The 19,512-nt window shown below is 37.7% G+C and overlaps 1 long non-coding RNA gene across 1 annotated transcript in view; it reads right to left on the bottom strand.

Annotated features, from left to right (window-relative positions):
* Positions 1–839: 839 nt before the first annotated feature.
* The window catches only part of LOC141950220 (uncharacterized), a 44,310-nt gene continuing 25,637 nt past the window's right edge, over positions 840–19,512 (bottom strand). Inside the window, exons 2-3 of the long non-coding RNA XR_012630961.1 lie at positions 2,228–2,348; positions 840–897 (exon numbers count right to left, since the gene is read on the bottom strand). This is a non-coding gene — a long non-coding RNA (uncharacterized LOC141950220). The remainder of the gene's footprint in view (positions 898–2,227; positions 2,349–19,512) is intronic.

The following is a 19,512-nucleotide window of genomic DNA, read 5'->3' as shown; positions in this document are numbered from 1 at the left end:
AGCCTATAAAGATATCTACCATAACAAAGCACATGCTTTTCCCAGTCAAAGCCCTGATGTGTTTCCTGCTTTAATTATCTGACTGTGATGCATACAGAGATTTGTGAAAGGTCATGAGAGGTCAGAATAAAATGGTATGCCAAAATCATAAGAAAGACAGTGTCCAAACTGAGATTATAATGCAAATTCCTTGATTTTATGCTGACTCATGTCTCTTGCAGCATGCTTCATACTGGAAAGGATGTGCATCCTATATAGGTTACAAAGCTCACGTCTCATGACAAAGGAAGACATTTACTATCTATTAGCTGGCTTGCCAGATATGTCAATATACTGGTAGTGATCTGACTGATGTGATTGTGCCTAAGAGAAGGACTCTTCAGAGAAAATGTGGGCTTTGGGCTGTTCACATCTCAATCTCCTAGCACTCTCTGAACTAGCATGCTTGTCTTTGCATGTACACACCCTGTAAAGACCAACTTCTCTGTCCATTACTGCATTAAATTACTTAAACTATAGCAAAGCTGAGAAGGGATGCAAACTAACAAGGGACAAATAATAAATTGTGTAAATAGTGTCATCACAGAAAATGAAAGCAAAGCAACTTCACGTAACTAAATTTCATTTCCATTTATACTGAAGTAAGGGCTCTGAAAAGAGACACACAAAAATATCTGGAGAACGATGGAAGAGGCTTACTGAACAAGGATTAATAAATAGCAGTAGAGTAATTTTGGCTTGGTTGTCTCAATCTTTAATCATAAAACAGAATTTTTTGATGTTCATGCTGGAATTCACAAAAAGCTTTTATTCTGAACAATTTCACCACCAGAATTACTCATTGTCCAACCGTGCATGTCTTTAGGCTTTTCTGAAGTCATCTTTTCCTTCACATTTCTACAAAAGTAACAATTCAGATATTTCTGGGTTAGTAAGTTGATCATATATTTTTGTAGATGAACACCTGAACAATCTTACTCCATACAGCCACAAGATAGATAGATATGGTCCTTGACACACTCTACCACCTAGGCTGACACGTGCCTTAGCTGTGCTCTGATCTTTATATCTCTTTCCTTCTCATGGAAAGCAAGAAATGGAGGAAAGGGAAACCTGGCTTGCACTTGAGTCTTGTCTTAACAAGGAGTCATGTAAACACCTAGGCTCACAATTTAGATATAGCATTAGAAAGTCTATTGCTTACACAGTTTAATTAACACTCTGTTGGGACTTGGCTAAAGAAAACACTTATGGATGTGTCTAAGTCCATCCTTACTCAAATGTGGAATGAAGCATATATTTAAACATGTGATCCAATTTTATAAATTCAGTGAGTCCTAGAGAGAGAGAGATATATATATGTTTTTTTCTGGATAGAAATGTTTACTTGCATCAGAATTTTTGTCTGGCTTTAAGTACATGCTTGCATTAGTTGTGTATGTTTAAAATATGCAATTATCTCATACTGCAAGGATATGTGGGACAAGCTTACTACTCTTATAGTTAAATAAATTAACTCAACTTGACTGTACATGAATTTAAAGTCAAGTGTGTTACATAAATCATTAGGGTATCAAAGACAAGAGAAAGCAGAAACTTACAGGATTGAGGTGGTATAGTAGTTTTAGCATAGAAACAGTATGAAAAGGCATGATACTCAGTTATTAATAATGTTTCTAGGACCTTTCATGAAACTTTGGTCCCAACCATATGAATGGAAGTTTTGCTGCAAACTTCGGTGAGTCCAGATTTGGCTTCCCCTTTCTTTCTCCTCCTTTTCAGTCTCACCTATTCCCCAGAAATATAAAGATAAATATCCACGATAATATCTTGACCCCACGGACTTCAAAGAAATAACTGTATGTATTGAAACTTTGCTTCAGTTAGAATTACAGGATTGTTGATTTTATCAAGTAATAATATATACATTTCTGAGTGTAAAAACAAAACTGTTTAAGCATATGACAATATTGCCCATTTAGCCTGAAAAATATTCCAATTCAGAGTAGAGATGATGTATTCCAGTGACATAGAGATTAAATAAAAATGAAAAAAAATAAATACCTCAGTGTGAAATCACGAACACTGTAGCTTCATACAATACATTTTATCTAGGATTTAACTTCGTAACAAGAATGCAACATGCACGACCTTTAACAATTCAACTTAAAAATACTAATTTGAGTAAGCTGTATAGACAGGTATGTCAGGCTATGATAAAAATTACCTTGCCAACAATATCCTGATGCAATCTTCTCTCATTTCAGACTTGCATATATTGGGTGATATGCTCTAATCTTTGCTCAAATGCGGCAGCAGCAGGTTTCTAAGTTTGGAATACTGCAGACCTAGATGATAAAAAACCCAACATTATTTAATCAGAACAATAAACATAAAATAATCTGCCCTATCAACTATCAGTCTTATTGAGAACTTCTCAAAGAGTTGATATGATTTATGTGAAAAAAAAATTGCTTGAGACTAGAAAACCCGAAACCATTAAATATTAAACAGAGTAAGGGTAGTACTAGTTCTTCCTGTGCAAAAAGTATGGGTTTTTTTATCGTATCCTAACAATATAAACTCTAATAACCCCACTATAGCCAGGTCACAGTCTGAGTTGGTTCATGAATATTAGTGTCCAAAGTATCAGTCACATATCAAAACTGACTTCACATAATTTCTGTTTCTGTTTAGCTGCTAGATGATAGTATTTAAGTTCTACTTGTGGAGAAAAAAAAAAAAAAAAAACAAACCAAACCAACCCAGATATCTTTTTATCTTTGATCATCATTCCACTATTAGTAAGTTATTCAGTAATAGTAATAGAGCAGCCATGACACACACAGTTTGTTAAGCTTTTAGAAAGATACTGGAAAAAAGATATGAAAAAAAAAAAAAAAATCACACTAGTATACAGGTACCTGGAGGAAAATGGTGATGGCATGTCATCAAACAGCACTACTATATTATACGTTTTTCTGGTTACATTATTTTTACATAGATATAATGTGTAATTCTGGCCAAATAGTTATACCTCTAATTTCATCTAGTACTTCATTCAGCATATTTTCCTCTCTTTTGAGATTTAGGGTATTATTTTTATTTTTTCACATTTTCTCTGTACTTTGCTGATGCACTCCAGTTAAGCACAAAAATTCATACCTGCTTTATAATTCTTTTTATACTCACAGAGCAGTCCTTAGACATGGACTCTCTAGAAAAGATATAGTGGTGTCACTATTCCAGTGAACTGTATTTTTTTCTTCCAAGAGAGGATACTGCAACTAAGCCTTAACATGGGTGCAGTATTATATACAAGTGTGCAGTAACTGCAGAACCAGCTCCCTCATCTGCCCACTGGTGTCTGAGATCAAAATGGGAGCTCAGGAATTTCACCTCCCGCTCTGTGTAACTAAAGCTACATGAATGGACACAAAAAAAAATCACCTATTTTTTAAAACATCTCACTTGGCTAAGTAAATTCACCTGCACAGTAATTAACTGGACAGATAGGTTTTACTTTTTTTTCCAGGGAGCTTACTGTTAACTAGTAAACTAGCTTACTAAACTACCCTAAAATCTCCTTTTAATGTAATCCTATCCAGGCATCCATCCTGAGAAGAAAAATAATTAAGAAAGATCAAAACAATTTCTTCTTATAGTTATATTGCCACTGGGATGCAAATGACACACTTCTGTTTTCAGGTTATTTGGTTCTCTAGAAGTCCACATCTAGAAGTACATAGAAGATCCAGCGTGGAAGAGACACCCTCAAGAAAAACTTAGAACCCTAAGCTTGAAAAAATGCTAAGAATAATTTCACATTTTCATCAGATGGCAATGCAAATGATACAATTTTGTTGGCACAAAGTGACTCCTGAAAAAAGTTTACCAAATATCATTTAATATTTTGCTCAGTCTTTTAATCCTACACTACACAGCTGAACCCTAGAAATGTCCTTCTGCCACCTTAATCTAAATCACTCAAAAATCAGTGCAAATTTTTAAGTTTTTCAATAACCTATACAAGCTTTTTCCTCACAGATATTTGTGTACATATTGTTGTGGTTTGAGCCCAGAGGGCAAATGAGCACCACGCAGCCACTCACTTCCCTCTTCCTCACCAGTGCTAAGAAGGGGAAAATAAGCAAAGATGCCTTTCACTCCCCACTTTCCACCCAGCACTGGGAAGGAGAAAAGCAAAAGACCCAGGAAACTGAGATAAGGACAAGGAGGAATGAACTCATCCTTTAAGGCACAGGCAAAATACAGACTCATTAGGGGAAGAAAAAAGAACATAAATTTAATACAGACACTGACAACAGCACTTAACAGAGTAGGACAGTGAGCAGCATTACCACATCTTGAAACCACCTTCTCCCACCCCTCCCTTCTTCCCAGGCTCAGCTTTGCTCCTGGTATCTCCACCTCCTGCCCCGCAGTGGTGCAGGGGGCAGGGAATGGGGGGTGCAGTCAGTCCTGCCACTTCTTACACCTCAGTGGGGAGGAAACTTCTGGCATTCCTCCTCTGCTCCAGCGAGGTCCCCTCTCACAGGAGACAGTCCTCCACAAACCAACTCCAACAGGAGTCTCTCCCATGGGCATGTGGGTCACCCCATGTGTTTCAGTCCTCCCAGTGCTGAGCTACAACAGCAGGGCCTCCTTCCCATGGGCTCCCGGCCTTCTTCAGGCGCAGTCACCTGTCCTAACGTGGGGCCCCCACAGGCCGCAGATCCGTCTGTGCTCCACCAAAGACCCCCGTGGTGGCAGGGGGGCGGCCCTGCCGTCTCACCACGGGATACAGGAGAGTCTCTGCTCCAGCACACCTCTCCCCCTTCTCCTCCTTCCTTCCACTGACCTCGGTGTTCACACACATGTTCTCCTCACAACTTCTCCTCACAACTCACCCAACCCCTCCCAGGTTCCCCTTCTTAAATACATTACGGCAGAGGCACAGCGAACTGGCCCAGCCTTGGTGCAGAGGCAGGTTTGACTTGGAGCTGGGGAAGCTTTGAGAAGCTTCTCACAGGGGGACACTGCTGTAGCTCCAGCCCCTGCTACGAAAAAACACTGCCACTCACTCAAACCAGGACAATATATATCTATTTTTTTGCACTTTCTTGTTCTTTTCTGAAGAAAAATCCGTGTTTATGTTTTTTCCTGAAACATCTCAGGAAAAAAAGAGGTGCTATAAATAACTATAACAGCTACAACTAAATAGCAACTATTTTTTTTTTTTTCAAATGGTAACATTTGGTCCATGATAATCTAACAATGGAAGAAAGATGAGGTTTGTGGGAAGAGGTGATATCTTTTATTAGACCAATTCAGAGTTAAAAAAGACAGACTGACAAAGATGGGTGAGAATTGCATGATAGCTTGTTTATCTCGAGAGAGGTGATTCTCCCCCTCTACTCTGCTCTCATGAGACCCCACCTGCAGTGCTGTGCCCAGCTCTGGGGCCCCCAACATAAGAAAGACATGGACCTGCCTCCAGAGGAGGCCATGAAGAAAATCAGGGGGCTGGAGCACCTCCTTGATGAGGACAGGCTGAGAGAGTTGTGGTTGTTCAGCTGGAGAAGAGAAGCCTCTGGGGAGACCTTACAGGGGCCTTCCAGTACCTAAGGGGCTACAGGAAAGCTGGGGAGGGACTCTGCATCAGGGAGTGTAGGGATAGGACAAGGTGTAATGGTTTTAAACTGAAAGAGGGTAGATTTAGATTAGATATTAGGGAGAAATTATTTTCTGTGAGGGTGGTGAGGCCCTGGCACAGGTTGCCCAGAGAAGCTGTGGCTGCCCCCTCCCTGGAAGGGTTCAAGGCCAGGCTGGACGGGGCTTTGGGCAACCTGGGCTAGTGGAAGGTGTCCCTGCCTGTGGCAGGGGGGTTGGAACTAGGTGATCTTTAAGGTCCCTTCCAACCCAAACCATTCCGTGATTCTGTGATTATTTTTTCATATGTATCAGCTACTGTAATACCTTCCCCTGCAAGATTTCCATCTCAATTAATGGTTTCATTTCAAGTGATGATTTCATCAGTTTGGCACCTGCCTGTTCTATCCATTGCCAATGAACCCTCTCTAGGCAGTAAGGAAAGACTCTGGCCCATGAAGCAATCATTTAAATAAATCTGTCATTTTTGTTTCTATGGAAACATACATTTTGCAGCTCTCCCAAGTAATAGTCAAGGTAGCCTCTCAGTTATGTTATTTTGGTATCTTCCCCTTAACCATCATAAGGTATTTTACTTCCATGGACATAATCTTTGGAGAAACTATACTATAACCACTATTTGCCCTTCAATTCTGATTGGTATTTGTTTAACCTTGATTGAGTTAGCAGATTTCTTTTTGGTTGACAGCCACAGTTCATCAGATAAAACCCACACAATACACTTTCTGACCTCTTATCTGACTCAGTCTGTCAAAATCGCATTTTGCTGCCTTAGTTGTCAAAGATCTTCTGTGACATTGAAACCTTTTACTTCTTAATTTTTAATAACTGTAGGCTCTCCATTTTCAATTTTTAAGTGCTCTAGATCATTTTGATTAATGAACTTTTTCTCTACCTCCTACACAGGCATGTTCTCTGGAGAGAACTCCAGACAATGCCTATCCAGTCAGGCCAGTTTCCGGAAGTCACTTGACATAGCAACCAAAATGTGCTCTGGTAATCAAGGAAACAAGTACAACCATCTGTGTATTCACTGTTAGTCTGAAAATTTACAATATTTCATTATTTTTCCTGACTGCTATAGTTGATAATGTGTCAAAAGAGATCTTTTCTTACTTATTTTCATACCTAATGGTTACTTTTCTTAAACATAGTCTTCAAATAATTTGATCTTCTATTTCTAATTACTTTATTTCCTGCATGACTGAGGTTTCTCATAAACTTACTTGTCCAGGCCCTTTGGACAACATACTGAGGAACAGGAATTCTAATTAGAGCTGAGTTTAAAAGATATAGAATGAAAAATAGCAAACAGAACTGTCCTTGCTACCTGAAGCACCAGATGAAGGTTGCTATCATGCTCCTGTCAACCTGAAGAACTTCTCACTTTGCCCTTCAAAGAGTCTTCCTGGACCCATCATGAGAAAACATGCAGTGTCCTCCTATATCACTGAGGCTGAAATTTTCAATCAACTACTGACACGAGTCACTCCAATTCATCAATATATACAGGGAAGTTCCTGCAGGGTCTCTAGCACCATGAACACTCTTCCCCTTTGCAGGACTGCCAAAAAGATGCAGCAGTGGATGCACGTCTCCCTTCTCTTGAAGTTAATGTCCTTATAATATGGCAATCCCATCATACAAAGCCGCTTTCTATTGTCATGCAGCAGAGAAATCTATGAAAGGCTTGTCCTTCAAGACAGTAATCTTTGTTAGTTACTACTCTACCTGTCTGATTTTTACCTTTTTCAGAATCTTCTGCAGTTTTAAAATTCTGTTAGAGACATGAACATTTGCTTTTTCAGAAAGGGTGCAACGTCCACAAGAAAGGACCTTCAACCTGTGGATCCTAGATGCTGTCGCATTAAACATTAAAAATAATGAGCATAATCATTGATATAGCTCTTCCTAACTGTATATTCTTTCCATACTTCCCCAAAATGAATAATTAAAACAGCAGTCTGGCTTCACCTCCTAAATTCAAAGCACTTTTCTTCTATTTCAGCAGAGAAAAAGATGAGCTTCCTTGTCTCACTCAACTGCAGCTCATTACAAAGCCCTTTGTGAATATAAAAAAAACTTGATTTCACCATGACTTTCTAACACACAATCCATCACATCAGCAGTGAACATGAGTGCAAAATGGGTGTCTTGAACATCTCCTCTGCAATACTCACAGCTCCTTTCTCTGAAGTATATCAGAAAGTGTTTCAGAGCTCCTTGAACAAAATCTTCCAACTTGGTTTGATTAATTAGTGTAGTCAGAACCCTCTTACAAGACTAGCATTATATCTTAATTAATTGACTAATGTTTCTTTTGCCTTGGGAAATTTGATTAATGGTCTTCAAATAAAACATCTGGTCATACACAGAAACAATCACTCACTCCTCTAATGTTATACAGATCATGAAGGCACTAGGATTGTTGCAAATAATGTACATGTAGCACAGTCTGCTGCTGCTGTGTCTGTTGTTCCAGCACACAGTATCCATTTTAGGTGATTTTCAGACAAATGTTTTTCTATGCTTGATGCACAGACACTCAATCCCTTTCTTTGTTTCATATGCAAATTAGTGCAACTCCCAACTTGCATTGGACAAAATATTCATACATCCAATTTTGTACAGACTGCTTTTTCGGAGCCTGTACTAACTACTCCTTCAAACAACCACAAGAAACAAACAAAACCCCATATTCTTCAAGTCTGACTGATCCTAGCCTTCTCTCAAGGATTTTCTGTCTCTACCATCCTGATTTCTTCTTCTTCAGTGAGCCGTGCCATCTCTATTACTTTTGTATAGAGAAAAAATACTGAGTTGTCAGAATAAGTCAGTAAAAAATCACTCTGCACCATTATATGAGGTCCTAGCACTTCTGTACAGGATGATTTGAATGACCCTGTATGCCCACACAGAGCTCTTCACCCAACCATCTGTTAGCATATGCACAGGCCTGCTTATGCAGGTGCACCTGTGAATCAGCCCATTTTATGGTTTCAACTACAAAAGAGACATTTCTATTCGATGCATGTCCAAGGCAAGGAGTACTCAGCTCAGCATGAAAATCACACAGAAAATTCCTCTGCAATATTCCATAGGATCTGATAGAACAGTGATGACACTGTTCATTGTAAGTGTCCAAAAAGGGTTAGTACAGCTTCAGATGTGAAAGTCTTACTCAAGACAGCTTCCAGAATACTTTCAGTCTCAAAAGTAGTTTCTATCACTAAATTGCAGCTGTAATTCCTGACATTTTTAAGCACTTCAAGAAGGCCACTTAAGTGCACAGTCTTTTTGCCAAGGAAGTATACTACTAGAAATCTAAGAATATAAAATTATAAAATTTAGTTTTCTTATTTGAACTCTGGCATCTTTGACAAAGTGCCTTAAATTAGAAATTCAGTTTTTATATTCTAGTTTTTAAAATGGGATTTGAGAGTCAAATCTTAGGTACTAACTTTCAAGTTAAAAACCAAGGTGATTTGTGTCCTCAGAGATTTTAATAAATATCTCAGTCACTAGAACTTGCTCCTAATACCTCCAGATGTTTGTGAAAAAAAAAAAGGATTTTCAAACTCAGAGAAAGATGAATTAAAACTAAAATAGTATTTCTTCCCCTGTATGGGTTATTGCATATTGTTCACAATTAATGTTCAGAAAATATTTTTAGATCCCTGGCTATAAACAGACACATGGTGCACTTCTGTGCAATCCACTGTGGTTATTAAATGCCATGTGAGATTCTAAGAGAATAACATGTTCTGATACTAACTACTTTTAACCACATTGTTATGCATTAACCTTCTGAAGGAATGGGTTATATTTGCATATATCATGGGAAAAAGAATAGAAAACAAAGATCAGTACTCCACTTAACAGCATCAATATACTTGTATCTTTTCCAGGCCAGACACTGAAAAGAAGTATCATTCATTTAATGGGTGGTTATGTATGCCTGCCTGGTACAAATATTTAGTGATTTATAGTGATGCAATTATAAAATACTTTTTCAGACAGATTTGTGGGAGCTATTCTGGGTACAGGATGGCACCTGCATCTTCTGAGACTGCAAATCTGAAAAAAGTAGTCAACAAATGATAAAGTCATATTTTGGAATCAAGACAAAATGAAGAGTAAAAGGTACTGCCTAAGGTAATGGCTATTAAGCTATTTAGAGTGCTTTCAATTGACAGTATGCATTTTTTATCCTCCTGACTTGAAGAAGCCAAATGACAAAATACCCATTTGAGGTAGCTGGTGACCAATCATGTCTGAAGCACTCAGGACAGAAAATTCCCGTGTTGATTTTTGTCCAAAATAGTTTGAAGGACATCTGAGAGGTAAAAGATCATCAAGGTCTATCCCATGATGGATATTCTACTCTGATTTGTCTATGGCACTCCCTGAATAATGAAAGAAAAGAGAAAATAGATTGGAAATTTGTGGTAAAACTTTAAAAAGCAAGAGAAGTGGCTATTCTTCCTGACTCAACAACAGAAGGACATTCATTTAGTAATCTAAATTCGTATGTGGAACCACTTGTATACAGCAGGCTGGTCCAACTGGCAGCCGGAAGAGCCCATAGGGCAACCCAGCTTGGCTCATCAACTGTCTCAAAGGAGGCAAGGTAGCAGACGAGGCTGAACAGAACGTGTAGTGGCAGTCCATGAACAAGCACTCAGACCCAGAAGGTCATGGTGCAGCCCATGCCTAGAGCCCAGAACAAGGTCCAGTTCCACAATTGGAAAAGAAAGGCCATGCTGGCGGATGGCATAAAGATTGCTGCGATAATCAACTGTGCAGCAAAGCCAAAACAAAGCCATAATAAAGAAAAGCTATTAGGCATTCAGCCCTGAGAAAGCAAACACAATCTCTTCTCTACTGTTTAGTCATTTCAGGGCTGTGTCCGCTGTCTGATTCCTACATCCTATATCCTTCTTCCCCAATAGTACATGTAAAAAAAAAAAAAAGTTGAAAAATAGTGCAAAAAATTATTACATTCCTCTGAAAAACATGCCTGCCAAAACCCATCACTGTTTAGATACTGTATCACTGATTCCATACTGTGCTGTTAAGCACGTTTAAATTCATGTGATATAAAAATCTTGGACAAGATTTGGTATCACTCACTTCAGCCAGTAATGAATTAATACTATAAATATTGTTATATATGAAAGCAAACAATTACATCCCCTTCTGTCTTTGTCTTCAGGGACATTATGCCTAATACCTGGGTGGACTTCTATGTTATTTCACTATAAAGGCTATTACTAAAACACTAAATTCTACGTAACATAAAAATGGAGCTACTGAAGGCATTTTGAATTTCCTGCTGGTAATTCTTATTGTCAAAACATGATATAATACAGCCTTCACTGAACAGCAGCAAAATGTAGCTTTTAACTGAAATTGTGGGGACTACGTTTAGCAAAGGGTGAGTAGTAAATTATTCAGCTTATTTATTATTCAGATTAAGCATTCCAGAAACATTTCCTATTCTATTAATTAATAATTTGAAAACTACTCAATGCAGAAAGCTGTGAAGAGACAGCTTTTTAGAATTTGATTGTTTCATGTGCAGAATGCAAACCTAAATTGCAAAATTGCACATTTATTTGCTAAGAAATAAACAAGTAGCCTGCCTACTCATGACTTCTGCTGTGCAGCTTCCTCAGCTATTCCTACTCTATCCTGGTTGCCAACTCTTTACAGAAGCCAGACTAAAAATAATCTAAATACTAACATGTAGTTGATCACCTAACTTCTCCACAACCTGGTTGCAATATATGTGCAAAAGCTGGCAAATTAACCAAGGTTGTTGTAGCTACAATAGCCTAAGGACATAAGACAGGCAAGATTTATTGGAAGACATAATACCTTTTATTAGATCAAGTGATACAGCTAGAAAAAGCAAGCAAGCTTTCAAACGCACAAAGATTACTTCTAAGTTAATTAGTGTGCATATACATATATATGTACACAGGCCAAGCAGATGGAGTTAAAAAACCACAGAACACAGACCTATGTCCAAATTTAGTCTTTTTTGTTCCAGTTTTACTGCAAAATTCACGTTTCAGAAATCTCTGAGATGGCAGTGCTATATCAGATGTATTATAATCAGTTCTGGGAGAACTGAGATTCTTTAGCCCCCATAGGCAGTGTTGAGAATTAAAAGCCACAATCTGTCCAGCTCCCTCTGTTTGCCAGTTGTAATTAAATAGTCCTTCACAATTTATATTTTCTTCACAATATTTTGCATACAATTAAGGTTCTTTTAAAATGAATTTATCAAAATATATTTGCTTTCTATTTATAGTAAAACAGGGCTTCTGTTTAATTTAGCACCCAAGAGTTCATGCTGAAGTCTGATGTTTGAGATTACAACAAACTACCTGTTCGAAAATTGTAAACTGGCAGACATTCCTGACATTAAGACAGATGCACCAGGAGTACATTCTGCTCACTATTTTCTGACAGTATAAAAAGTACATTAGCTTATAAATAAAAGATTTAACCATGCTTGCGATTACAAAATTTATGACTGCTCCTGCAAGTGTGTGTGGTCCAGTGGAATTCAACTCCCTGAATCAATCTTTTACAAACACACAATAAACTTCCTTCAGACAAGAGAGATGTTTTTTTATTTATGAGAATATAGTTAATATTACAAGTAGCTATTAAAGGGAAGAAAAAAGAAATCAGAACATGTGAAGCACCAGGACATTCCAAAATAGGTAAGCATAAATTTCAAAAAGAGGCTTTTAAAATTCAATTGAAAAATCATTCTGTATTGGATACTATTCAGAAAAAGAAAATTTGCTGCTTTTATATGAAAAAAGATACTTTTACTATGCCAATACATTGGCATAATGATATAGTTCATAGTCATCAACACTCTTTCCCATACCATTTCTAGCTGCATCATTTTCATGAACACATTATATGAATACAGAAGTAAGTGAATGATGGAAACCTCAGCAAGTTTGCACAAGTTCCTTAACTTGGTTCTCAAGATACTAAAGGACTGAAGAAAGCTGCAGGAGAGGAGCACTGCAGACATCAAAGCCATCCTGACCAAACTGCACCACCTGAAAAGGTCGAACTCAAGCCAAAAGGAAAAAAAAAAAAAACACAAAAAAAACCTGAAAAGAATGCCAGACCCAGAGATACTTATTTCAACGGCATAAGCAGGAATGAACTTGGAGAGGAGTAAATTTCAACTTAATGGGACACCAGTCCTGAAAAAGTAGTGATGGGATAGATTCCATGTAAATAAAACCAAATTTAGCCACCATTCCTATAGACTTCTGGGGAATACTTTACCATCTTTGGAATGTTTCCTAACTTTAGACAGTTCCTTACTTAAAAATACAATTCCATGCAAGGATTGTTTACCCTAAGGATCTAAATCCATCACAAACTATCTGCACAGTGTTCTATATTGAACCTCTGTGATGTTTTTTCCACATGTATGTGAACTGTTCAAACCAGAGATCAATTGCTATGTACATACATTCATGATTTAGAATCATATTTTCTGAATAGCTAATCACCAATTAACTCTTGTAATCTGCAATGCTATTTTTAATACAGCAGAATTCCATTCTCATTTCATGCATGATTGAAACCTCAACTATGAGGTTGCAGAACTTCCCCCTGCCCCCAGTGCTACTCTAAACTAAACCCCATCTGATACTATCAAAAGAAGCATTACAGCAGCCAACCACCATCCATGTGTCACAATCTGGAAAAAAAAGGTAGTTTACAGCTATTCTACAGCATCAAGGATACTGCTGTAGAGAAAGGAAGTATATCATACTAATCAGGTAGTTGTGGAAACTGTGTTTCTCATTGAAAATAAACTGGCAATTGCTACCCGAAGGAATCACCCTAGGTATTTTGGAGTAAATTAAAATTCTTCTCTAAGAATTAGTCTGTGCAAAACTCCTGCTGGGCAAACTGATTTTCCATGTGCATTTTCCATTTTGCCTACACTCAGTTAGATTGTAGGGGATTTGAAATTTCTCATGGGATGATGTTCATTGAAAAAAGGTAATTGGGATAGCACAGCTTGTGAAGCTTTTGAGCAGTAAGAATAAAGGCAAATGCTCTGTTTGTATCACTGGCATTGTAAAATCTTTGTACAGCTTTTAAAGTTTATTAGCCTAGCTGTAGACAGAAACACTAGGTAATTAGGTAGGTAAAAAAGACTCTCAAGTGCACAATTGCATTCCCAATAACTACTTTGGAAACAAGTCCCATAACAGCACTCAGTGGTCTGTGGCATCTTTCATCCAAAGTGTATTTCACCTATCATGTTTATGACTGAAATGCAGTAACTGTGAAAAACATAACAACTGCTTAATAGTACCAAGCAACTAGGTAAAGTTTAGAGGAAGAAAGGAAAATGGGTTTCAACTCATTTCAGTCAATAGCAACTTCAAGTAGAAAGAAATTATTAAGAGTTCACTTTTCCAGACCGTCCAGCTGGAGCCACTCTCTATGTTACAAAGCATACAGTTGTATCTGCAATTACCACTAACTAGCCAACTAGTTTTATTCAAAAGCTCTCTCTTTCGATGTCATACCATCCCCTAATAGCTATCATACCAGCTCAAAACAGTTTACAGGTGTGCATATCCCCATTGAAAATAACTGGGGTTATCCACATTCTTATTTAGTCTGAAATTGAGTCTGGATTTGTACCCTAACGCACAGCCCCCCTTGGCAGCTCTGCTTAGCGCACTGATGGCTTCGCAACAGTTTGCTCAGGAGAGAGTCAGCATGACAAGCTCAACAGAAAGAAGTTCAAGTCTATGCAGTGAATGGGTTTTAAGAGGCAGGGCTTCTAGTTCCTGCCCCTACATGCTATCATAAACTGATCCCGTGTCCACTTCAAAGTCAAACAGGTTAGCTTAATTTGTGGACGGTTTCAGTCTCTTTGACTGTACACTGGAGCGGAACAAAAGAGAAACAATGAAATCCACTACCAATAGCAAATAAGAGGCCATGATACTAGTGGTCTACTGTCTGTTACCTCCCTCCTGAGACTAGTACCTGTCCCCCCTAAACTGAAACAGCTGCTGAAGGTCAGAAGAATTGCCGGGTCAAAGTTTGGATCTCACAATTGAGTTACATATGCAGCATAAACAATCACCAACAACTTGATGACCCTTGGCTGTGTGTGCAAGAATTTGCTGTAATCCTGTTTAACTGCTGACAATCACTGGATCATATTCCTGTTTTTCTACACTTGGCAGAAGTATCTGCATGCATTACAATATACAGAGGGCACAGGTTTGACCATCTGGCCATAGATGTCAAACTGAGACATTTTCCAGTGGCAGCATCTGGTTTCTCTACAAAAAGCCATGTGTTTGCAGCTTTGGGCCTGTTATATGGTAGGGCTACAGATGCATTATCTAGGCTGCCAGATCTTCTTGAATTGCTTTCTTTTGATTAATCTTTAACTCTCTAGTGTTTTCTTTATTTATAAGACTATGTACAAGCATATTTCTTTGGTAAAGGTCTAACAAGGAGCTAAAGCTTATCCTATACATTTCTCCATATCATATTCATCCACCTGATACTTGAGCCAAAACTATTATATAGGGATGGTTTTGGAAGTGCTTAGTAGTAGAAAGAAGAGCTCATTATCATCCAACAGGTTTGTAAAGCAACAATTCCCATACCAACATCACTTTGTAGTTAGTCCAAGCTGTCTTCTGTCTGTATAATAGGTATAGATACTTCAGACACACAGAGAAAAAAAAAAAAACTAGGGTCAAAGATAACTCAGTTGTTTTGAAAGGAAAAGCTATTTGCAAAACTGTCATTACATCAAAAAAAAAAAAAAAGACAAACAAATAATAACTAATTAGTAAGAAAAGTCAACTAAAGATGATGATTCCAGTTTCCTGCGTAAAACATACACAAGCAGGAAATGTGGTCCTACATGGAGGGAGGAAAAGGCAGTCTGAGATCCTAATCTATAATTAACAGGTCATAGCACATCTTCAGCTGTGTGACAACTTTGGCCCTTAGGAGCTAAGAATAATACATGTAACAAATGGTAGTACACAAGAATATCATTCAAGACAGATCACGAAGCTGTCTATACTTTCTAATACCTGGCACATGTCAAACATGGACACAAGTTACAGTGTTTCCTTAAGAGGGAGTTCCAATAAAAAACACAAAGCCCAGAATTAAAGATTGAAGTCTCTTACTGTAAAGTCTCTGCAGAAACATGCCAGAGAATTCTTCATACATCCTATGCTATTTCATTTGGTGTGACATTATTAAATGACAGATGTACTTAAGAGTTTGGAGGACCAGAAACTAGCTTGTAACAAAGACCAGGAAGAAAGTCACAAAAAAAAGAAGCTAGTGGCCAAATCTAATTTGTCACTTATAATTATACCATGTTAGGCAGTAACATCTTTTAAAGTCACATTTCAGGCAGACATACATAGATAATTTTGTCAAAGGATCTAAAAGAACATACATAAAACCCATTCATGTATTAACAGTAACACAGCCCATAGGAAGATACACAAATTCTCTGCCTAACTCTGCCATGACAGCACAGCATGTGAGAATGACTGCAGGGATTGCTTACCCCAGACTATTCTCAAAATTAATCCATGTGTTCATGGGCCCAGTAGAATGACAATTCTACAGAGACTGCACAGTCTTTCTGCCAGAGGTAGAAGTACACAGAGCAGACAGGGAGTTCATGGTAGAGCATTTGGATGCAATACTCACATATCATGTGCAGAAAAGGGAATATCTTGCTATTATACCAGCAGGCCTAAAAGATGCAGTAGTGTGCTAGCTCCCAAGTGCCAGGCATAAATAAGTCCCATTGGAGGACTACACTGATTCAAGTGCAGAAAAGATATCCCCTTATGTACAGATGCTGCTTGTCCTCTGTTGCAGAGAACCACAGCAGGAATTTTATGTTTGAACATATGGACAAGTTAGTCATGCCCTATCTACTCAGAGAAACAAACAGAGGCAGGCTGGATAGCTTGCAGGGCAGAACAGCTTTTTTTTTTTTATCCTACAAGCCAGTAAAAGGCCACAATGGTGGCACTGAATTTCTATTTAATCAGTTCATAGAAACAGCTTCTGATTGTCCGGCCAACTAAGGGCTAGAGAGATGGAAAATTTTACCATATATTAGGCATTACTGAATGTATTCGGTCCTTTTTGGCTCTCCTTTTAAGACAAGTGTTCTGTGTTTTTCCCAAGAAAAGACTCTATGGGTTGCATATTTTTATGGCAAGACGGAATTGTCTTCACCAGAAACTCACATTTCAAACAGCACAAATTCAGTGTGCACTGAGCCCTGACAGGTCAAAGGGATCAGATCAAATCCACTTGATACAACATTGCAGAATGTTATATGCTGTGCACAGATGTATGTGACTTTTTTTCCTGGATGAAGATAATTAATTTTGGTGATAGAACAAAGCTTGAGGAATGGATGCAGTATGACACTGCTAAACAACAGGCTGACCTCTAAAGAAGAATTAAAGAAATGGTTATCTATTACTCATGACAGCTTAACATGTTTATATCCTTTTTAGTCAGCAGCGCATGTGCTTTATTATTTATCATGAACTGGCACTAGGACCACCTCATCTGATGCACTGACTTACAAATGTGATAGCTCTAACCTTAGTGAGAGAATAAAGGCCACAAAATCCATTTTTTACATATGTGTCATGCTTAGAGGTCACTGTTGGTTTGGAAGATACTATTTCTGATCTGGAGATTTCTGTTAATGTCTTATTTTTTATTAATTTTCAGAGATTGGGTGCAGCATAATATGAAGCCTACATTAAGTGAAAATATCAAAGTGTCTTGACATGATGGGGCTTTGAAAAATGTCAGTTTTTCAAACCTGCTCTGCAGGTCCAACTGATATGCCCTCTCCTGACCTGGAGCTTGTCTGTCAGGAGATTTCTCTGAACTAATGCTCAAATTAACGTGCATCAAAAAACCACGCTCTCCTATTATGTACTTACTCTGTACTTATTAGCTCAGATCGCCCCGCTTTGCACCATAATTACTAACAGTTTATTTTGCTTAGACTCTCTGGCACACATCAGGGATAATTTTGAGATCATAAATAGGTCAGCAGAAATAAAAATTAGAAATAAAAAAGATTGAAGTGATGAAATTTATTTTTCATACCAGATTAGAGAGAGACAGAATGCTATACCTGTGGTTCTCCATTTAAAGTCAGAGTATGTCTCTTTCACTCAATTTCTGAATGTAGTTCTTAATTTTTAATTCATCCAGAGAAGTATTGGACAGCTTGAACAGTGTAAAAATTTGACCAACTTTTCCAGAAGTAGAAATCTCAAGATTCCTGTGTAGAAATCTGAGAACACAACAGGCCTCATTAATCCTACCTGGAGACCAGGATTCAGCTGATAGCAAGAAAATATAAATAGCAAGAAAGATAAACACAGATATTTTCTTCTTTAATCATATTCTGATTTTTTTTTTTTTTTAAATTATAAAAAATACCCCTTATTTTTAAGCATGGCTCTGGAATTTGGTCTTAGCCCCTCTTCCTTTATAGGACTCAGTTTTATTGGTAATGTGAAATAAACAGCACAACAAATTTCAACCATCCTCATCAACTTCTGCATAGCCCCTTCAGGGCCTTTTCTGTCCTAGTTCCCCCAGTTCATAGCCATTTTCGTATCTTTTAAGTTTTGGGTAGATTTAATTAGACACTTGCTAGCACAACTCCATTCTATTCAGCTCAAGTTTCTGGTACCATAGCTATCACCATAATCTCTGAACATGTCATCAGCGATCACTTGGAAACTTAACATAGGGTCAGAGGTTTAGTTTTAAAGAATATAACTGAAGAATCCTGAATTCACTGCTGTAGTCTCAGAGCTCATCACCCTGTTACAAACTCTCTTCATATCTGCCAATGAACTACAAAAGTATGCATTACTCATCATCAGTAAACATATTTTTTCCACCAGTTAGTGACATTTAGTCATCTCAAAGGGAAAGTTACTTAATAAGTTTTAACAGCTTTCCCAGGTATATACAGATCCCTTCTCTCTTGTTTGCAACATGTAAGTACACAGGTTATGAATCCATCTCTTCAGTGCAACAATAAATGAAACAACACTGAAATATGATGAAATGTTCTAACATTGGTGTCTACTACCAAAAAAAAAAAAATTGTAAAAATATCTTTTCAGGTTTTCACCCTGGTAAGTTTTATTGTGATATTTAATAAACAGAAGGCAATGCATCACACCTAAAATATCTGTTTCAAAAATAAATATAACCAAAAAAATCACAATTGGCATTGTCAACTGAACTGAGCTAGGCAATTGTCATAATAATTTCCTGTAAATACTTTGAATTTAAAACATCATTTTGGCTACTGTACTCCTGTGAATAGGTTTAATGAACATGAACATTCAAGCAAAATGAATTTTAGTGAGAATATTCATAAGTGGATTTCACCCTGTAAAACAAGCCAAAAGCAGAAGTTTATACTGAATTGTACAACTCAAAGTTTCAGGGTTATACAAATTTTAGTTTCATGGTTACACAAATTTAAGCTCCAAGGAACAGGGAATTGTCTTTGATCATGTAATTCTGAGTTTTACCACAAACAAACAGACCATTCAAAATAACTACACATGGTTGATTTTTTCATCAGACTATTTCATGATCTGTGTCCAGGTGAAGTTCTGTGGATTATTTCAATACTAAAAGGGGTCTTATAAGAAAGATGGGGACAGACTTTTCAGAAGGGCCTGTTGCGATAGGACAAGGGTTGGGTCC

Source organism: Strix uralensis, chromosome 15 (genome assembly GCF_047716275.1).
Source record: "Strix uralensis isolate ZFMK-TIS-50842 chromosome 15, bStrUra1, whole genome shotgun sequence".
Classification (NCBI taxonomy): Eukaryota; Metazoa; Chordata; class Aves; order Strigiformes; family Strigidae; genus Strix; species Strix uralensis.
The sequence above is the reverse complement of the archived record's forward strand: the minus strand, read 5'-3'. Positions and strand labels throughout refer to the sequence as shown.